Genomic DNA, 19538 nt, shown 5'->3' with positions numbered 1-19538 from the left:
GATTCTCGTCTAGTCTCATCAGGTTCTGTTCTGGCATCTAGTCAAGAACCCTCAGTCTCAAAATTGTCTCGATTCTAGTCTTGGATAGTCCAGCACTTGGGTCCTTGTTATCCTCGCCTAGATCTCTCGTGACATTCTGTATGTCCACCAAATTTCATCCCACACCTCGTGATAGAGACTTCAATCTATGCTCTTATCTCTAAATTCCTCTAATATTTACAGCTTCTTTATCTCACCACTTAAAAGCTATCACTTCCGCCAAATCATTTTACACCTCTCTTAATCAATGTTGCCCTCTTTCAGCTTCTGATTCTGTGCATTTTTATGAAACATATTGGAACATTTATTTGGTTAGCAGTTTTATGTAAATACAACTCATTAATATTGGAAGTATAATTGTTCCAGCACACGTAGTAAGCCAATGGTGCATTTCTCTGCTGCAGCAATGCACGTGATAAAAGCACTTGAACATTTGAGAATAGGAGAACGAACATGTGATTTCATTTATATTCTTGAGCACAAATTAATTTTCTCAATTTTCTCCAAATTTATCAATGCTTTCAATTATGATTGAGATTCTGATGATTTCCTAAGTTCATGAACAGTATATATTGAGATAACAATTGCTGCACACAGGTACAATTTAACAGTGATTTAACATAGCTTGTGGCAAATGAAAAGCATCAATTGCACATATAATAACGGAACCATTTATTTAACTAGTTTCACATAAGGGGCAATCAATAGGGAATCTACTATACTTCTATGCAAATTATGTTTTGTTTCTGCATGATTAAACTGAACCTTAGCTTTTTACCATTTATCACCTGTTATATGCCAAGCACTTCCAAGAGAGCCACAATCTTGTCGTGGTTTGGAGGCTTGCGTGCCTCGATGATCTGGACAGCTATGTTGGGGCTTTATGGTTTGGCTCTTGGTAGGGTCAGCCTTGCTAAATAGGTCAAAGGGTAGAGGCCAGTTTAAGCTTGGTCCACTAGTCCTTCAAATTCAAGGGTTCAGGTCTGGGATAGCAACCTTGATTGGTAAAACATAATCGTTTTGGAAACAGCAATGAAGAATCTTTCTACGTCTGAGTGTGATGGTATCCCTGAGCTTCCACTCAGAGCACGTCTGACAGACAGCAGTGAAAACCGAGCTAGTGACATGATGACGGAAGCCCTAACTACCGTCAGAGATGGAGGACCTTCACTGCTGCCCAAACACCAGGCAGTAGATGCTAAGTCAGAGATAATAAAACTGATTCTGATTCCGCATTTCAAATCTGCCAAGTGTGCTGACAGGAAATTTGTGAATCTGGTAAAATAGATGTATACCAAATGGTAAAAAAAAGATGTCATATAATTAAAAAAAACACTACCTATATCAAACAAGTTGTTAGAAATACTAGAAAAGCAGGGAAAAAAATCAAAGGACCATTCATCTTAAAATACTTGAAACAATGGATAAGAAATCAATTAATTATGACTTTGATTAATGCTGTTTTACCTAATAAAAAAGAAAAATCTCACCCAAATACTGTTGGTAATGAAATTTTACATTAGGAACAGCTAGTAAATGAATACCTCTTCATCTATTGTGTAAAAAAATACAGCCTAGAAATTGGATTGCGTACCATTGCCTTACATCACTGCAGAAATATTTGACTCTTGTCAGCTGCTGCCTGTCATATTTGAAAGATTACAGTGATTTATACATCAGAATCATATCAAATGATATTGCTGTTAAGGCTGTCTTTGGTTGTTTCTGGGATAACCATGATTTACTGCATAGCACCTTATTTGTTCGCAAATTTAACTTATAACCTTCAGGTCTTGCCTTTCAAACCATTGTATTGACCTCCCTCTTCTTTTTCATTTCTTGATTAACCATAAGACCATAAGATATAGGAGCAGAATTAGGCCATTTGGCCCATCGAGTCTGCTCCACAATTTCATCACGGCTGATACACTTATCCTCTCAGCCCCACTCTCCTGCCTTTCCACCGCCCCCCCCCCCCCCCATGTCAATTCATGCCCTGACAATTCAGGTACCTACAACCTCTGCCTTAAATATACAAAAAGACTTGGCCTCCACAGATGCCTGAATTCCACAAATTCAACACTCTCGGGCTAAAGAAATTCCTCCTCAGCTCCATTCTAAAAGGACGCCCCTCTATTCAGATGCATGACCTCTGGTCTTAGACTCACCAGAGCAAAAACCCTCTCCACATTGACTCATTCAAGGCTTTTCACCATTTGATAGGTTTCAATGAGGTCAGCCCTCATTCTCCTTAATTCTAGTGAATGCAGGCTCACACCCTGCATATGACAAGCTGTTCAATCCTGGTATCATTTTCATGAACCTGATTTGAACCCTTTCCAGTTTCAGCACATTCTTTCTAAAATAAGGGGCCCAAACCTGCTCACAATATTCCGTGCAGCCTCACCAATGCTTTATAAAGTCTCAACATTTGCATCCTTGCTTTTATACTCTAGTCCTCTGAAATGAATGCTAACGTTGCATTTACCTTCCTCACCACACACCCAACCTGCAAATCATTAGAGGTGTCTTCCTTAATAATTTACACCAACATCTTCCCAACCACTGAGTTCGGACTACGTGGCCTATAGTTTCCTTTCTTCTGCCTCTTTCACATCTTCAGTGAAGTGACATTTGTATTTTTCCAGTCTTCCGTAACCATTCCAGACTAGTGATTCTTGAAAGATCATCACTAATGCCTCCATGATCTCTTCAGCCAGCTCTTTCAGAACTCTGGGGTGTATACTATCTCTTCCAGGTGAATTATCTGCTTTCAGACATTTTAGTTTCCCAAGAACCTTCCCTCTAGTTATGGTAACTTCACATACTTCATGCCCCAGATACCTGGAATGTCCACCACACTGCTAGTGCCTTCCACAGTGAAGACTGATGCAAAATACTTAATCAGTTCGTCTGCCATTTCCTTTCCCCCATTACTACCTCTCCAGCATCAGTTTCCAGTAGTCTGATATCCATTCTCACCTCTCTTTTACACTTCATGTATTTAAAGAAACTTTTGGTATCCTCTTTAATATTATTGGCTCGCTTACTTTTGTATTCCATCTTTACTTTCTTAATGACTTTATTAGTTGCTTCTATTGGCATTTGAAAGCTTCCTAATCCTCTCATGTTCCACTAATTTTTGCTCTATTATATGCCCTCTTTTTGGCTTTTATGTTGGCTTTGACTTCTCTTGTTAGCCACTGTTGTGTTAATTTTCTTCAAATTTCTCCAAATTTCTTCAGCTTTCTCAGGAAGTAAAGGCGCTCGTGGGCCTTCTTGGCAGTGGACTCTGCTTGGTTAGACCAAGTCAGGTCATTTGTGATATTCACCCTGAGGAACTTATAGCTTTTGACCTGTTTTACCTGCGCACCACCAATGTAGATGGGGTTGTGCGGTCCGCTACTCCTTCTGAAGTCATCCTGTGACTTCCAATTGCTTCCAGAAATTCCAGCCAATGCTGCTTTGTCATCATCCCTGCCAGTGTTCTTTTCCAATCAATTCCGGCCAGTACCTCTCTCATGCCTCTGTAATTCCCTTTACTCCACTGTAATACTGATATATCTGACTTTAGCTTCTCCTTCTCAAATTTCAAGGTGAATTCAATAAAACTTTCAAACTTCCCTCTTAAGCTCTCTAATCAATTCTTGTTCATTACACAACACACCATCCAGAATAGCTGATCCTCTAGTGGGCTTAACCATATTTATATCTGTGCACTTGTACTGCTACTGTGACATTGTAATTTCCTTTCGGATCAATGAAGTATAGAAACATGGAACATGGAAAACCTAGAACACAATGCAGGTCCTTTGGCCCATAATGCTGTGCCAAACATGTACTTATTTTAGAAATTACCTAGGGTTGCCCATAGCCCTCTATTTTTCTAGGCTCCTTGCACCTATCCAAAAGTCTTTTGAAAGACCCTATTGTAACTGCCTCCACCACCGTCACCGACAGCCCATTCCACGCACTCACCACTCTCTGCGTGAAAAACTTACCCTTGACATCACCTCTCTACCTACTTCCAAGCCCCTTAAAACTGTGCCCTCTCATGTTAGCCATTTCAGCTCTCAGAAAAATCCTCTGGCTATCCACACGATCAATGCCTCTCATCATCTTCTACATCCATCTATCTATCTGTTATCCCGGAATCTTACTCTTGCCCACAGAACCTTCTCTCCATTCTCCTAGCTAACAAACTCCCTGTCACCACTATGTGCGTCTTCTCCGCCATTCCCTTCTGCAATTCAGAGGCAGACACAGTGCAAGAGACCCGACCGCTGTGACTTTCCTCTAATAGGTCAACTCCCTGACAGTATCCAAAGTAATACACCTGTTGTTGAGGAGGATGGCCACAGGGTATTCTGCAGTTGCTCCTTAACCCTTTTTCACTTCCTGACTGTCACCCAGTTCTCTGTGTCCTGACTCCTAATTCCAACTTCAGATCAGGCTCTGTGCAATTTTATGTCTACACAATAAAGAAGTGCAGTTCCCAGTGTGTAATGCAGACAATTCACCACGGAGCCAGAAGTGACATTGGTGAGCTGGCTGCACACACTCATGTCAGACTGAAGCCATTAATGTGAATAAAGACATGTTAGTTTTTACCCACACTGTTTGTCTTTATTAATCTCAAACATAACATGGTGTCAGAAGTCGGCGTGCAGTTTAAACAGAGTGAATATGAATACAGTGTGCTGCTAAGAATGAGACCCTAGTTCAGAAGGGAGAAAAATCCAGCCAGTCAGGTTGATCAGCAAGGCACCAGTGAAAATTGGGTCCAGATGTTCAATGGATTCATCAAAAGAGATTCAGGTGAGATTCCGAAAAGACCCGGAAAGGATGCTCCTATGCAGTTTATTGGCAATCTTACCGATAACTTGAACTGCTGCAGACAGTGATTCAGTATATACTTAGTGGGCAGTAGAGCTGGAGGGGCAGTTTGAAAATTGAAAGAATGTCTATCTTTCTATACATAATTGGCAAAGATGCTTTAGACATTTTCAATAGAATTCAAATTAATGAGACAGCCTTGACATTGGAGATTCTGATGAAAAAAGAATGAGGAATACTTAGTCCCAAGTAAAACCATCACATCTGAAAGATATAAGTTCTTTTCCTTTGACAAGAAATAAGGTGTTAGCTTTGAACAATACTTAGGTGAGGTTCACACACTGCAGGTCCTGTGAGTTTGGAGATTTGAGAGACTGACGAGTTAGAGACATAATAGATTGCAGAAATTCAATAATGGGCTCAGAAAGATTGCTTTGTGAAAAAAGTTTTAACACTGGAAAAGGCTGTGGATATGTGTAAAGCAGCAGAAACCATGCGATCACAAGCTAAGGAGCTGCACTGGTCAGAATCAGCAGTGCACGCTGTGATAACAAAAGGGCAGAGCACAGGGTGTTTCGTAAAGCGAAGAAGTAGGATCAAACAGCCAAACGCTGCAAATGTGGAGGTAGGTACATCCCCAAACTGAGTCCTGCTTACGAAAAGAAGAATCATTTGGCAAAGTGCGGCAAGAGAATGGTGCACCCTGCTGTTGAGGAAGTGGAGGAAGACTTTGTGAATTCTCTACAGACTGTGTGTGTTGGTAAAACAGAATGGATTGTTCCAGTGACTGTGAATGAGGCAGTAATTCCATTGAAGCCCTCAGGAATCTGCTATAAATGGATTATAATAAGACTCCCAAAGCTCAGAGTAAGATTTACCAAGTGAAATTAAAAGTGCAGGCTTTGCTGGAGAGAACATTCCTGTAAAAGGGGCTGTATAGTGACCTTCAAGCACAGGGGGCAGCACCTAAAGGCACAGCTACTAATTGTAGAAGAGCAAGCATGGCCAATAGTAGGTCAGAGTGCATGTGCAAAGTGTTTTTGTACTGACCTCGCTGACCAAAGAAGATCATGGAAGAATACACAAAAGCTTTTCAGGGGCTCAGATGCCTACCTGATGTAACTTGAGAAACTCGTAACAGCATCCATGAAAGTTCCAGAGAGGTTATGCAAGAGAAACACAAGAACTCCACTTTCCATAGACATCCATACCAGCTACACCAGCATGACAGTCAGGATACCAGTGCTGAACAGACTGATCATAATGAAGAAGTTGCCAGTCTTGCTTTCACATCAAGCAGTTTTGGGCCAAAATCCTCTTCAAAGTTCAAACAGAAAAATAAAAAGGAAGATCGGGAGACCACACAGACCCCAAGGTCAGAACAACAGAATCAGTTAGAATTTGTGCAAAGACTCACTGAGCACATAGATTTAGTTCAGGGTTCCATTCTGAGGCAGATGAACTGAATTACAATCACAAAACAAGAACAAGAACAAGACACGAACAGATATGATCTTGGCAGAAGGATGTGAAAGAAATGAACATATTGATCAGATACTGAACACAACAAATGAAATCAATACATCTGTGGAAACAAGTAGCAGAACAAAAATGAACATTAAACCACAACAGAGACAGATTGAAAGTAGATGACTAGATTTGCTCTTATAATTGAACTTAATGTAAATATCTTACAGTATTGTGTTTGTTTTTTTTAAGGGGGAAGATGTGTTATTACTTGCATACTTAACAAAGAATTTCAGTTCCCAGTGTGCAATCCACATGGTTCATCTGGAACTGGAAGTGACATTGGTGAGCTGGTTGTGCATGTGCTAGTATCGGGCTGAAACCATTGTTGTGAACAAATATGTGCTAGTTTTGGCCCACACTGTTTGTCTTTTTTAAATAACAAACACGACAGGCTCCAATTCTGGATAACTCTCACCTTCTCTGCTTCTGATCCCTTGATTCCATAACTATATGATCAACTACCCTGAAGCCCGAGATGATTTGACCATCTCTAACGCCTTAATACCCTGACTGTCTGGTCCTCTGATTTCTTGAGTTTCCATTTCTCTGATTCTCAAAGCCCCATAAAATCAATACCCTCAAGGTACCAATATCTCAAACATTCAACCCATTAACAGTCCTGTTTTCTTTTTTTTTAACTTTTTTTATTGAGTTTTCAGATAATTACAGAAAGAAGAAAAAAAACCCTTCCCCCCTCCCCTTAGCCCCTCCCCACTAACATCTCTATAGAAAAAGAAAGAAAGAAAGAAGGAGTGCTTGGATATCGGAAGATCCCCACATGCTCCACGGAGTTCGTAATAACTTTAGTATATATTTTAATTTCTTTCCCCAAATAACCAATTATTTTATCTTCAGAGTACCTATATATTTAATCCTGTCTTTTGTAAATAAGGGCGCCAAATTTTCAAAAATGTTTCATATTTGTCTCTTAAATTATAAGTAATTTTTTCAAGTGGAATACAGCTGGAAATATCATTCTTCCAACGATCTATACTTAAGTATGCATCCGATTTCCAAGTAACTGCAATAGCCTTTTTGGCTACTGCCAGTGCAATTTTTATAAATTTTTTCTGATATTTATTCAGTTTGGGTTTCGATTTTATCCCTTCAATATCGCCTAATAAAAATAATATTGGATTATGTGGAAGTTGTGTTCCAATAAAACTCTTAAATTTGTCCAAAAAGGTTGAATTTTAGAACAAGACCAAGTAGAATGTAAAAAAGTACCAATTTCTTGGTCACATTGGAAAAACTCAGTCCTGTTTTCTTGATCCTCCTTCTTGGAATACCCAGCTGAGCACCTGAAGAGTTAGTTAAAGACAGTAGTTCTCTGAGTAGATTAGAACTGCTGTTTTTCGGAACTGTCAGATTGAGATAAATTTTGCATCTTACACAACTGATAATGTAATTTCTGAGAGATTTAATTTGAAAAGCATTTCTAATATAATGAAAATTCCACAGGAAAATCCAGAGTCAAGCACTTGAAACAGTTCACAGCTCAGGCAGCAAATGTGGATGAAGAAAAGGTTAATCACTTACTTCAGACTTCTGAAACATTGTAAGGGAATGTTAAGTGGGTTTTGAGGATTCAGATTGAAGGAATACTCCAAATTTGCTGCAGAGTATTTTACTAGCGTATGATAAATTGGTAAGAAAAAAGAAAGATAAATATATATGAAACACTAAGTTTTAAACAATATGTAAAATAATTGATACAAGGACAAGTCCCATGTCCTTCTACTAAGTGATGCAAACCATTAAGAAGACATGAAATCTAAAGGAGTGCACAGAATAATTTGTACAGTAGCAAGTCACATGCCTTCCTGCTCATTGTGGACTCCAATTTATTAAGCCTGGCCTAAAGACTCAGATATTCTTGGCCACCGATTGCAATTCTGCTCCAAGGACTGAAGTCTGATGAGCTTGATCACTGTTCACACTTAAATAATCTAAAAAGCCTGCAATTCTTTTCTAATGTATGCATACCAATCAGCTACAATTTTAAAATTAATTATTTCTTAATTATAGATATATAGGGAGGACTCTACGCTCCCACTGAGCTAGTCTTGCCAGTTTCCAAAAACCTTATCAGCCAAGACTTTACCAATACTCATCTTTAAAAAAGAAACTGTTATCACATTTCCTTAATGGCTTACATTTGTATACCTCTAGACTTCATAGAGGAATCAAGACCTTATGTTTTACTTATTTGCTTGCTCATTATGAGTTTTATGAACAGACAATCCTATTCCAAATAAAAAGTTCTGTTTTAAATTATTACAAATGTTAAGTCTGTTTCTGTTTCCACAGAAGATAATTGATCTACTGAGTGTTTCTAACATTTCCTGGTTTTATTTCAGATTCCCGGCATCTGCAGTTTCACAACTAATGCTCTACACTGAGTTCATGCTAATTTCAAAGAAACAACACTTTTTTTCTGGCATTGTAAGAAGGAACTGTTAGGCTTCTGAAAGTGGATTTTGGAGTAATCTTTTGCCAAAATTGCAGAGGGAACTGGAAACATTTCCAAAGCAGTATAATAAATGGCTGGAAACTCACATTTTTACCAGTTTCCTGTAATGATCTCAATGGAGTTATAAGAGCAGAGACAACTCTTATAGAATTTCAAAGCTGGTGAGAAACAAATAGAGCAGACTGTTTTTTGTGCAAAACCGAAGAAACAGAGACAAAACTGAAAGTCTCAAATAAAACTAAGAACAATGGACTATAGACGTGTCCTGCCTAATACTCAGTGGAATACTGCTATTCCCGTGGGGACCAAACTGAAAATCTGGCAACAAGTCCATCAATCAAAATCTGGAGATACAAAAATTCTGCAGATGATGGAAATCTTGAGCAACACACACAAGTACTGGAGGAACTCGGTGAGTTGAGCAGGGAAATAAACAATTGACATTTCGGACTGAGACATGAGAAACTAAAAGTTGATAGGTGGAAGAGGTAAAAGGGTAATCACCTATCAGATTCCTTCATCCTCTGCCCTTTGTCCCCTCCAGCAGATGGAATATGAGGCATCTGGGTAGCCTTCAACCTGAGGACATGAACACCAATCTTTCTAACTTCCAGTAAATTTTCCCCTCCCACTTCACTCTTTTCTCATTTCCCATTTTGGGTCCCTCTTCTCTCTTTTATTCTTACCCCTTCCCTTCTCTCCTCTCTCTCTCTAGCACCCCTCCTCCTTCCCTTTCTCCATAGTTCACTCTCCTCTCCTATCTGATTCTCTCTTTCTTCAGCCTCTTCTCTAGTCCACCTGTTCCCTCCCATTTTCTCATTTCATCCGTCCTCCCCCACCACCCTAACTTCCCTATCACCTGCCAGTTTTTACTCCTTTCCCTTCCCCAACCACCTTATTCCAGAGCTTCTTCCCTCTTCGTTTCCAGTCCTGATGAAGAGCCTTGGCCCGAAACATTATCTGTTTATTCCTCTCCATAGATGTTGACTGACCTACTGAGATTCTCCAGCATTTTCTGTGCTTTACTTTGCGTCATCTCACCAATCCTAGTAGTCATAAGTCTTATTCAATATTATTATTATTATCATTATTATTATTGCTAAGTGTCTTTTAAATGTTGCTGCTGTAATGAAATAATTTCCCACTTGTGATCAATAATAAAACACTTATTATTATTATATTACCTGCAATACCACAAGTCCAGATGTGGCATCTCGAGCTGAAATTTTGACAATTCCTCTACCTGCAATGATGCTCCTAACCTGCTGAGTTCCTCCAGCAGTTTGTTTTTTTCTGCAGGTTACAGCACCTGCATTCTCTTGTGTCTCTGATATACTGAGTCCTCTTCTTGTGGAGTAAACTTTTATATTGTAGAACAACCCTGAATACCTTTTGGAACATCCATTGGTTCCCCCTTTTCCAACCAATGACTTACATTTGCAATGCAATTCAAACATGATTTCCCCTTTGTAAATCATGATGGTTCTGCTGAATTGTGCTATTATTTTCTAAGTGTACCGTTACTCCTCCTCGAGGGTCCCACACTTGCCATAGGGTTTGGAGGCTTGCATTGAATTGAATTGAATTTCAGGTTATTGTCATTTAGAAACCACAAATGCAATGCAGTTAAAAAATGAGACAACATTCCTCCAGAATGATATCACAAAAGCACATGGCAGAACAGACTACACCAGAAAATCCACATAATGTTTGGCAATCCCCAATCCAGAGTCCAGAGAGGCTGCTGCATTTTTAATATCGGGCTACCATCTTAGCGCGTTCCCCGGAAAGGAACTCCAAATCCACCCGACAAAACAAGACTACCCAGACACACCAAGTCAGGAGACCAACTTTACCACCCAACAAACCAAAAACTAAAGCTACAAGACCTACACAAGACCACATACTTACATATAGTTACAACAGTGTAGGTAATACCATAATTGATAAAAAAAAGCAGACCATGGGCACAGTAAAAAATAGTCCAAAGATATTAAAAGACTATAAGTTTGAAAGAAACCACCACACTGTTTCCACAAGTCCTCAGGGTCCCTGTAGACTTGTTATCCCACGCAGGCGGCAGAAGGGAATACCCCCGCTATGGACTTCCAAGGCACCGCCAGACTCAGCCTCGCAGACGCAGCACACAGTGGAAGCGCCCTGACCACAGCGGACTCCGAGTCCGTCGAACCTCCGAGCCTCTGACCATCCCCTCTGGCACAGCCTCTCTGAGCACAATCCCCTGCCGAGTGCATTAAGATGCTCCCGCCAACGGCCACTGGCAACGCGACCCCGAGGACTGGGGGCCTGTTCTTCTCAGCAGAGACCTGGACCTCACACCAGCAACAGCAACGAAGAAGGCCTTCCTGGAGATTTCCGGATGTTCCTCTGTGATCCCACATCCGTTTTTCATCAGATTAGGATTGAGCATGGCACCCCATTTAACTAATAACAGATATCAACTCCGGAGAGGCTGCTGCAAGCTGCGTCGTGCCACCATCTTGGAATCATTTGCATGCCTCAATGATGCAGAGAGCTATATTGGCTAGAATCAGGGCTTTATGCTTTGCTCTTGGTATGGTTACCCATGCCAAACAGGTCAAAAGGTAGGTACCAGCCTAAGATTGGTCCACTGGTGCTCCAGATTCAGGGGTTCAGCTCAGGGCTAACAAACCTGACTGGGAAAACAAAATTGTTACAGAAAAGGCAATGAGGAATCCTTCTACATTTGTGTGTGACAGTATTCCTGAGACTCCAGGTGGAACTTGCATGACTGACAAGAGTGAAAACTGTGAGGAAGCTGCTGACATGATGAAGGAAGCCCTGAACACTGCCAGAGTTTGAGGAATTTCATTGTTGCTCTAAATGCCAACAGCGTAACGGGCAGTAAGTAAGTTGTGTTACTACTTCTTTAATTAATGGTCAATTACTTAAGAGTGTGGATGAACAAAGGGACCTTGGGGTTCAAATCCATACATCCCTCAAGGTCGCTGCACAGGTTGATAGGGTAGTTAAGAAGGCCTATGGGCTTCATTAACAGGGGGATTGAGTTCAAGAGTAGAGAGGTCATGTTGCAACTCTACAAATCTCTGGTGAGACCACACTTAACAGTATTGTGTTCAGTTCTGGTCACCTCATTATAGGAAGGATGTGGAAGCTATGGTGAGGGTGCAGAGGAGATTTACCAGGATGTTGCTGGGATTGGAGAACAAGTCATATCAAGCAAGGTTAGCAAAGCTGGTACTTTTCTCTTTGGAGCGTAGAAAAATGAGAGGGGACTTGATAGAGGTCTACAAGATTATGAGAGGCATAGATAGGGTGGATAGTCAGTACCTGTTTCCCAGGGCACCAATAACAAACACCAGAGGGCATATGTACAAAATTAAGGGAGGGAAGTTTAGGGGAGACATCAGGGGTAAGTTTTTTACACAGAGGGTTGTGAGTGCCTGGAATGACTTGCCAGGGATGGTGGTGGAGGCTAAAACATTAGGGGTATTTAAGAGCCTCTTGGACAGGCACATGGATGAAAGAAAAATGGAAGGTTATGGGGTAGTGTGGGTTTAGTACTTTTTTTTAAAGGATTATATGGGCCGGCACAACAAGGAGGGCTGAAGGGCCTGTACTGTGCTGTAGTGTTCTATGGTTCTAATGGGGTTCAGCTTTTTTTCAGATGACAGATGCTGGGTCTACCGGCCTATTTACTTCATCCCCCAACCCTTTTTCAATAATGGTGATAAAGATGTGTGTTTCCAATCTTACTGGGACCTTTCTGGAACTTAGCAAATTCTAGTAAAAGATCACAACTGATCATCCATGAACACTGCAGCTACTTCTTCAGAAACATAACTGAAGTGCTACCAACCAGCAGTTTTAGCCTACAAATTTTCATGTGTTCAGGTATTTATTTGGTGGGGGGCACAGGAATGTGTAGTCCCAACGTTTGTACAGTCTGGTGAGAAAAAGATCTGTAGAACAACCAACCTACTGATATGATTTAGCATAATTTGATTTATTTATTGTGTACAAATTTAAATCTAAATTTCAAATTTGTTAATGTATTCTGCTAGCAAATGTTCTCTGAAACAGCAACTTTCTAATTCAGCCATTTGCTAATGTAGTCATGGCAACTGATGAAAGTGGCACATCAGGGATGTTCTTTGCAGAAGGTTGAATTCTGAAGGGAATTCCATCTAATCCTTTTGGCTGTTTAGCAAAAGCACTGAGTAATATTCTCGCCAATTAAACCGAAGTTAATTTAAAACAATTCATGCAAGATAATGACTCGCCAATATACTGCAAGCAAATAGAACAAGCACAATATTAAAACAACCATAGTAACTGTTTATCACAGTTTCTGCATTTATTTCCTACTTCAAAGAACTTCTTTCCCTTAAAAGTCAGACTGGTAAATAACCAGTAATCTAAAATTACCTCCAAATGGTTTTTGTTAGTGATCAATTTGCCAATGCCCGAGATAGAGGTTTAAATTTAGGCTTTGCTCTGCCACTCTGCATCTTGGGCATTAGCCTCTGTAGTATCCAGATCATCTTCTAGGAATAGTGCCTCAGAAAGGCCACGTACATTATTAAGGGCCTGAAGGCACACACTCAGTGATTCAGGAGCAGCTTCTTCCCCTCTGCCCTCAGAATACCGAATGGACATTGAACCCATGAACACTGCCTTACTACTTTTTAATTTTTTTTTATTTTTGAACTACTGATTTAATTTAACTACATTTGTTTCTGTAATGTTATATATATATACACACACAGTAACTCAGTTTTCTTTTTCTCTCCATTATCACGTGTGGCATTGCACTGCTGTTGAAAAATTGACTAATTTGCCGATGATATTAAACCCGATTCTGATTCTGCTGGTGCTCTTAACTTCCAAAGAATCGCTGAGTTTTACAGCACTAAATGAGGGTATACACTCCATTACACCTGTGCCAGCATTCTGAAATAGGTATCTAATCGGGTCTTCCACTACCAATTCCATTAAAAAATTCCGTTTTCAAGTGTTTTCATCTACTTTTTATTTGATGAAGCCCATTTGGATTCTATTCACACTACAATTTTAGGTGGGATAACCTAGCCTGATGTTAAACAAAATGTTAACCTCTCCCATTCAGAACAATGGCCCACAGTAACAATGGTGGCAACTCGTGCCATTTGTGTTTGCTAATGACAAATTACCACGGCTTGTGAGGTCAAGAAAAATACAGACTGTCGAGGTGAGTTACCATGACATCAGGGACACAGGGACCGAGGAGCACAATTATTTTACAGTGCAGCTCCAAAAGCCACACTATTGCTTATGGTAGCAAAAATTAAACACAAATGTAGTTATAAATATGAGCACTTCAGTTTTTGGCCTAATCTCTTTCTGAAGAGATTAAACTAAAATATGAAATAAATTAAGTCTGTTGTATTATTCAGTGTCTACATTTAATAATGGGTAGGCCATCATTTGTGGCACCTCTCATGGAACTATTGCAAAAGAGAGCACAGGACTTCAGTATTAAAATAACTGAAACATGTTTCTAAAGGCAGCATAATAGAGAGCATTCTGATTGAAAACTAGTAGTGCAAATACCATGAGAAAACATCAAAGGAAAGGCTGTACAAAGAAGGGCAGCACAACAACTGCAAGTGATAAGTTAATGAGAAGACAAGACAACTTTTATAAAAGCATATCTATTGCAACAATGCATATGTGAATTGGAGTGTCAATGTGGTAGTACATGGCAACAATCTATTGCATGGTGGTCTATTAACTTATAGAGTGGAGGAAAACTAAAATAGAGAAACTCACCTCCAGAAAAATATAATGTGAGGAGGATGACTAAACTTTAATTACATAAAATCCAACTCCACCAGTTAATTGACAGAGGATTACTCAAAACATTTCCACGTTGGCTAATTGAAATGTTGTTACTATATACTGCCTTTTAAAAAATCAGCAAAAGAAAATATCCAGAGTGTAAGATATTAGAGTTAGATTATGTGTAAAATAGGTTGACAGTTTCAAAGTTGCTTCTTTGTGTTATTTGTACTGAGGGAGATGAGGAATGTGATTACATACTCTTTCAAGAAGAATAAGATCAGTATTACCTTGCAAATACCATCACCTTGAAGTTCACTTTAAATTTTATACTATTTTGCCTTTGTGATTTATTGGCGTTCCTACGTCAATGCCTTGTAATTCACTAATACTATTGTGGGAGTATTGTGACCACAAAGATTACAGTGCTTGGAGAAGAGTCAATACCATATCCTTTGGGCAACTGGTTCTGGTCGATAGTTACAATTTTGCTACATACCCACTTGATGAGAATATGAAAGAAAAATCCACTGGCAGAAAGACAGGCGGTATCAACTCCACTGTCTTTATACTTAGAATTTTAAAAACTTACACGCTAATCAGAATCACAATTGTTCCTACAATGGAGAGGATAATTCTTTTGAAATTTGCTTTCTGTTTTCAACAGTCACCCTTTTGGGGCAAGACCCTTCATCAGAACTATCGGACCGAAAGGGCAACTGCTCATTCCTTTCTTTAGATGCTGCTTGACCTGCTGAGTTCCTCCACCATTTTGTGTTTGGATATCTGGATTTTCAGCATCTGCAGAATCTCTTGTGTTTCTGGTTTTATTAATGTGATTCATTATTAGCAGGGATCATGTGTTAGTTGTAGGGGTATTAATATATAATTGATTTCACTGACTTCAGCTTTGGACAAGTAGACCAACAATTAGCCCTGAAGCAGTGGTTGGTGGATAGAAGCTCTACATATAAAGGTAAATATATCATAGACTTGCATTTCAGTACTAAATAAAATATATGCCACATGCCTTAATCCAGTCTAGTAAGTAATGGGCTCTATAGTTTACTTTATCTAAATCCTTTCCTTCATTTTACCCAGGCAATTTAGCCTTCATTCTTTTTAATTTATTTATTCAGATACAGTGTGGAATAACCCTTCCGGTCCTTTGACACACACTGTCCAACAACCCCTGATTTAATTGTAGCCTAATCACGAGACCATTAACCTACCAATTGGCATGTCTTTGGAATGTGGGAGGAAACCGGTGCACCCGGAGGAAATCCATGGGGTCAAGTGGAGAACATGCAAGCTCCTTACAAACAGTGGTGGGAATTGAACCAGGGTTGCTGGTACTGTAAAGCATTGTGCTAACCACTATGCTACCATGCCACCCCACGTGCTTTCAGTGCTTTTCTAGTATCTCTTTAACTTTCATCCACAGCACCCTGATTTTCAGTTCTGGACTTTCACAATTTCTGGTCAAGAAACTTCAGAATTTCTCTCTATTTGAGTTTTTGACAAACATGTTTTAATCTTTTTTTTCTTCCCCACGAATGAAAACTTAGTCATTATTTCTGCTATATCCAAAACAACCTTAATACTAAAAAAAATATTAAGGCATGGACACTATTGAAAAAAAATGCACCATTGTCTGAAGTTGTTTCCAAAGAAGCAATAAAGCTAGGCAGTACGTATGCCCTCAGGTGGAAATAAGCTTTAAGTACTTTTCAAAGTTAAGAAGGGAACTTCTTGCCAACAGTTTTGCTTACCTATTAACCTTTATCAGTAAATCAGATGATCTGATAAGTTAATTGCAATTTGTGAAAACCTGCAGCGCACTTGCTGGTCCTGGAAATTACTTCCAGTACAATAATAGTTGTACTTCAAAATATTTCATTGGAAATAAAGTGTTAGATGGCATGATATCATAAAAAGGCTATATAAATTCAAGTACTTTAATAGACTGTTTTCATTTTATTAGCTGTGTGTCTAATAGAACCTGTCACAGGAAGAAACTAAAGTGCTTCATTAATTCTAGTTCAAAGTTTCATTTTTTTTCAGGATCTGTTGCTTCTGCTCCACACCCTTCATGTGTGAGGTCAACAGGATGTAAAGATTTTGTTATCTTGTCCTATCCAATTCTACAGTTCTGTTATGCTTGTTACATCCATGAAACCAACAATATGGCTTGGAACAGACTGGGCTATCACACAACTTGGGCGACAGAACCACTAGCCCATGTGTAAAAATCCTACAGTGGAGCTTGCAGAGTGACTAAGCACAAGCTATTCATGATTAATTTTTCTTTTCCTTTGAAGGACACTTTCCATGTTTATGCAATATTGTACACAGAGGGGATAAAAATCACAAGCTGAAGAGCCAAGGTTGGTGTAGATTGCACTGCAAAAATAATGAAGAGTCATTTACTATTATTAAGGAGCACTTCTTAAATCAATTTAAATATGAGAACACAGTATTTGTTTATGTCTTTTTCCGAATCAGATGGTATCAAACTGGATCTTCTTTTCTCTCATTGATTGCCTTCAATATATGCTTTGGCATCGGATTAAATACTTTCCTGCTACTGACTCTGCTCATTTCAGTGAGGCTTCGCCAACTTAGTTAGCAACAGGTCCACATTGGCTGAAAGATTGAATTGTGTAATGGCATACTTATGAATATTATGTGATTCAATTTTAAAGAAAAATCAATTGTGAGCTTACTGTGAAATTTCAAGTGAACCTGAGATAGGAGGAGGTGACTGGACATACACTGTGGTAAACGATAGGTCCAAAGGACCATAAGATTTAGAAGAGTCTGCTCAACCACTTCATTGTGGCTGATCCATTTCCCTCTCAAACCCATTCTCCCACCTTCTCCCTGTTACCTTTCATGCCCTGACTAATCAATAACCTATCAACCTCCTCCTTAAATACATCCAGTGACCCGGCCTCTACTGCCATCTGTGGCAACGGATTCCACAGATTCACCACTATCTGGTTAAAGAAATTCCTCCTCATTTCTGTTCTAAATGGAAATCCCCCTATACTGAGCCTGTGCCCTCTAGTAATAGACTCCCCCACCATTTCCACATTCAGTCTAACTCGTACTTTCAACATTTGATAGGTTTAATTGAGATTCCCCCCTCATGTGGCAAGTACTGCATCCTTTGGTGCCATTTCTGTGATATTGGGTGATACCTAGCTCACTCAATTCAAAACTCACATAATGAGACCGGCTTCAACAGAGCACGAAGAGGATCTCCTCGACCAGGTGTTAAACCAGAGAATCTGGTGCCAACATTTCGGCTCAGGTAGATCTTCATTAAGTTTAGTACTAAGCACTAGAATAACTGATGAGCCATCCACATTGAAGCTCACCCAAAATCATGGTGCATACCTAACAACCACTGACCGACCTAGTACCCACCAAGGATTTTAGTCACTGAATGCAACTCAGTCTTTGACACCATAATACTTAGTAAGCTCAGCATGAAACTATTGACCTTGGTCTTTCAGCCCCTTTCTGGCTTCTGGACTTTCTGACTGGCAGACAAAACTTATTCCCTGTTATGCCTGTTTACGTTTAGGCCAGAAATGAAGGTCCTCCATCTCTGGTCGAGTTTACAGCTTCCTTCATTGTGCTAGTACAGGGGTGGGCAAACTTTTTGACTTGTGGGCCATAAAGGGTTCTAAAATTTGACAGGGGGGCTGGACCAGGAGCAGATGGATGGAGTGTTTTGATAATACACCTCATAAGAGAAAATAAAATATCATGGGATATGTAGAAAACATGTGCTTTAATTTCAATTGAAAATGAACAAATGCATTACAACAAAATATCTGTCTTTGAAGTCCCACGGTATTTAGCTATTTATTGAAATGACTTTTAAAACACTGAAAATTAAATGAATAAAATACAGCTTTTTTTAATAGTAACAGTTATTATTTTAAAGCACTGAAAATTCTGTTATCCTTCGAGATATTATCATCATCATTCTCCTCCTGACTGTCTTTATTTCAAAAACGGTAGGAGATGCAGGTCTACTCGTCCTGCTCCTTCTTATTCAATTGTCCCCTGTGCCAAAACTCAACAACGACCAGCACAAAGACAGAACAGTGACAGCGCGCCAGTATGCGGAGCGCGTTATTTGATCTGGAGCGCATTTTTTATTTTGAGAACGTACGTGCACCTGCGCACTACTCATGTCCATTACTTAACCGAAATGACATGTAACATGTAAGGTTTATTGAAAAAAATATTTTCAAATGCATTTTTTACATAACACAACGAAGAAACTTATTTTTAATTTCAGTGGGAACAGTGTTGTTGGTCTCCCTTTTTAGCCAGTGCATCAAAGTCTGGATTTAGTTTTGTTGTGGCGATTCTCAGGATGGATCTGAGGTGTTGGTCAGTTAACTTGGATCTGTGGCTGGCTTTGTTGATGTTCATGATGCTGAACGCCTGTTCACACAAATAGGTCGAGCCGAACAAAGAGTAAAGCGCAAATGTGGAGTAATACGCTGCACCTCAACAAAGGTCAATGTGTAGCGGTGTGCTACATGCAGCGCTAAAATTACGACATGGAGTCTGTAACTGCAGTCGAAGAAAAAAACTTTATTCGAAATCCCCAGCCTCACTTTTAAGGCTCCCTCAACCTGCCCCCCGTGGCGCAGAGGCTCCAAAGCTCTGTGCTCGCAAATCCCCGCAGGCTATCTCCCTTAGCCGGAACGCTGGCTAATTGTGAGCCGGTTCGGATGTGCCAGGAAATGGGTCACCACAAATGTATATAGAGTGCGTCATCTATTGGGAAAACGCCAGAATTGCGGGGAAA

General features: G+C 39.7%; 1 protein-coding gene across 1 annotated transcript in view; it reads right to left on the bottom strand.

The window, feature by feature from the left end:
- nkain2 (sodium/potassium transporting ATPase interacting 2) overlaps nt 1-19538 on the bottom strand; it is a 550985-nt gene that overhangs the window by 121698 nt on the left and 409749 nt on the right. The gene's annotated exons all lie outside the window — the stretch shown is intronic.

Source organism: Hypanus sabinus, chromosome 10 (genome assembly GCF_030144855.1).
Source record: "Hypanus sabinus isolate sHypSab1 chromosome 10, sHypSab1.hap1, whole genome shotgun sequence".
Taxonomy (NCBI): Eukaryota; Metazoa; Chordata; class Chondrichthyes; order Myliobatiformes; family Dasyatidae; genus Hypanus; species Hypanus sabinus.
The sequence above is the reverse complement of the archived record's forward strand: the minus strand, read 5'-3'. Positions and strand labels throughout refer to the sequence as shown.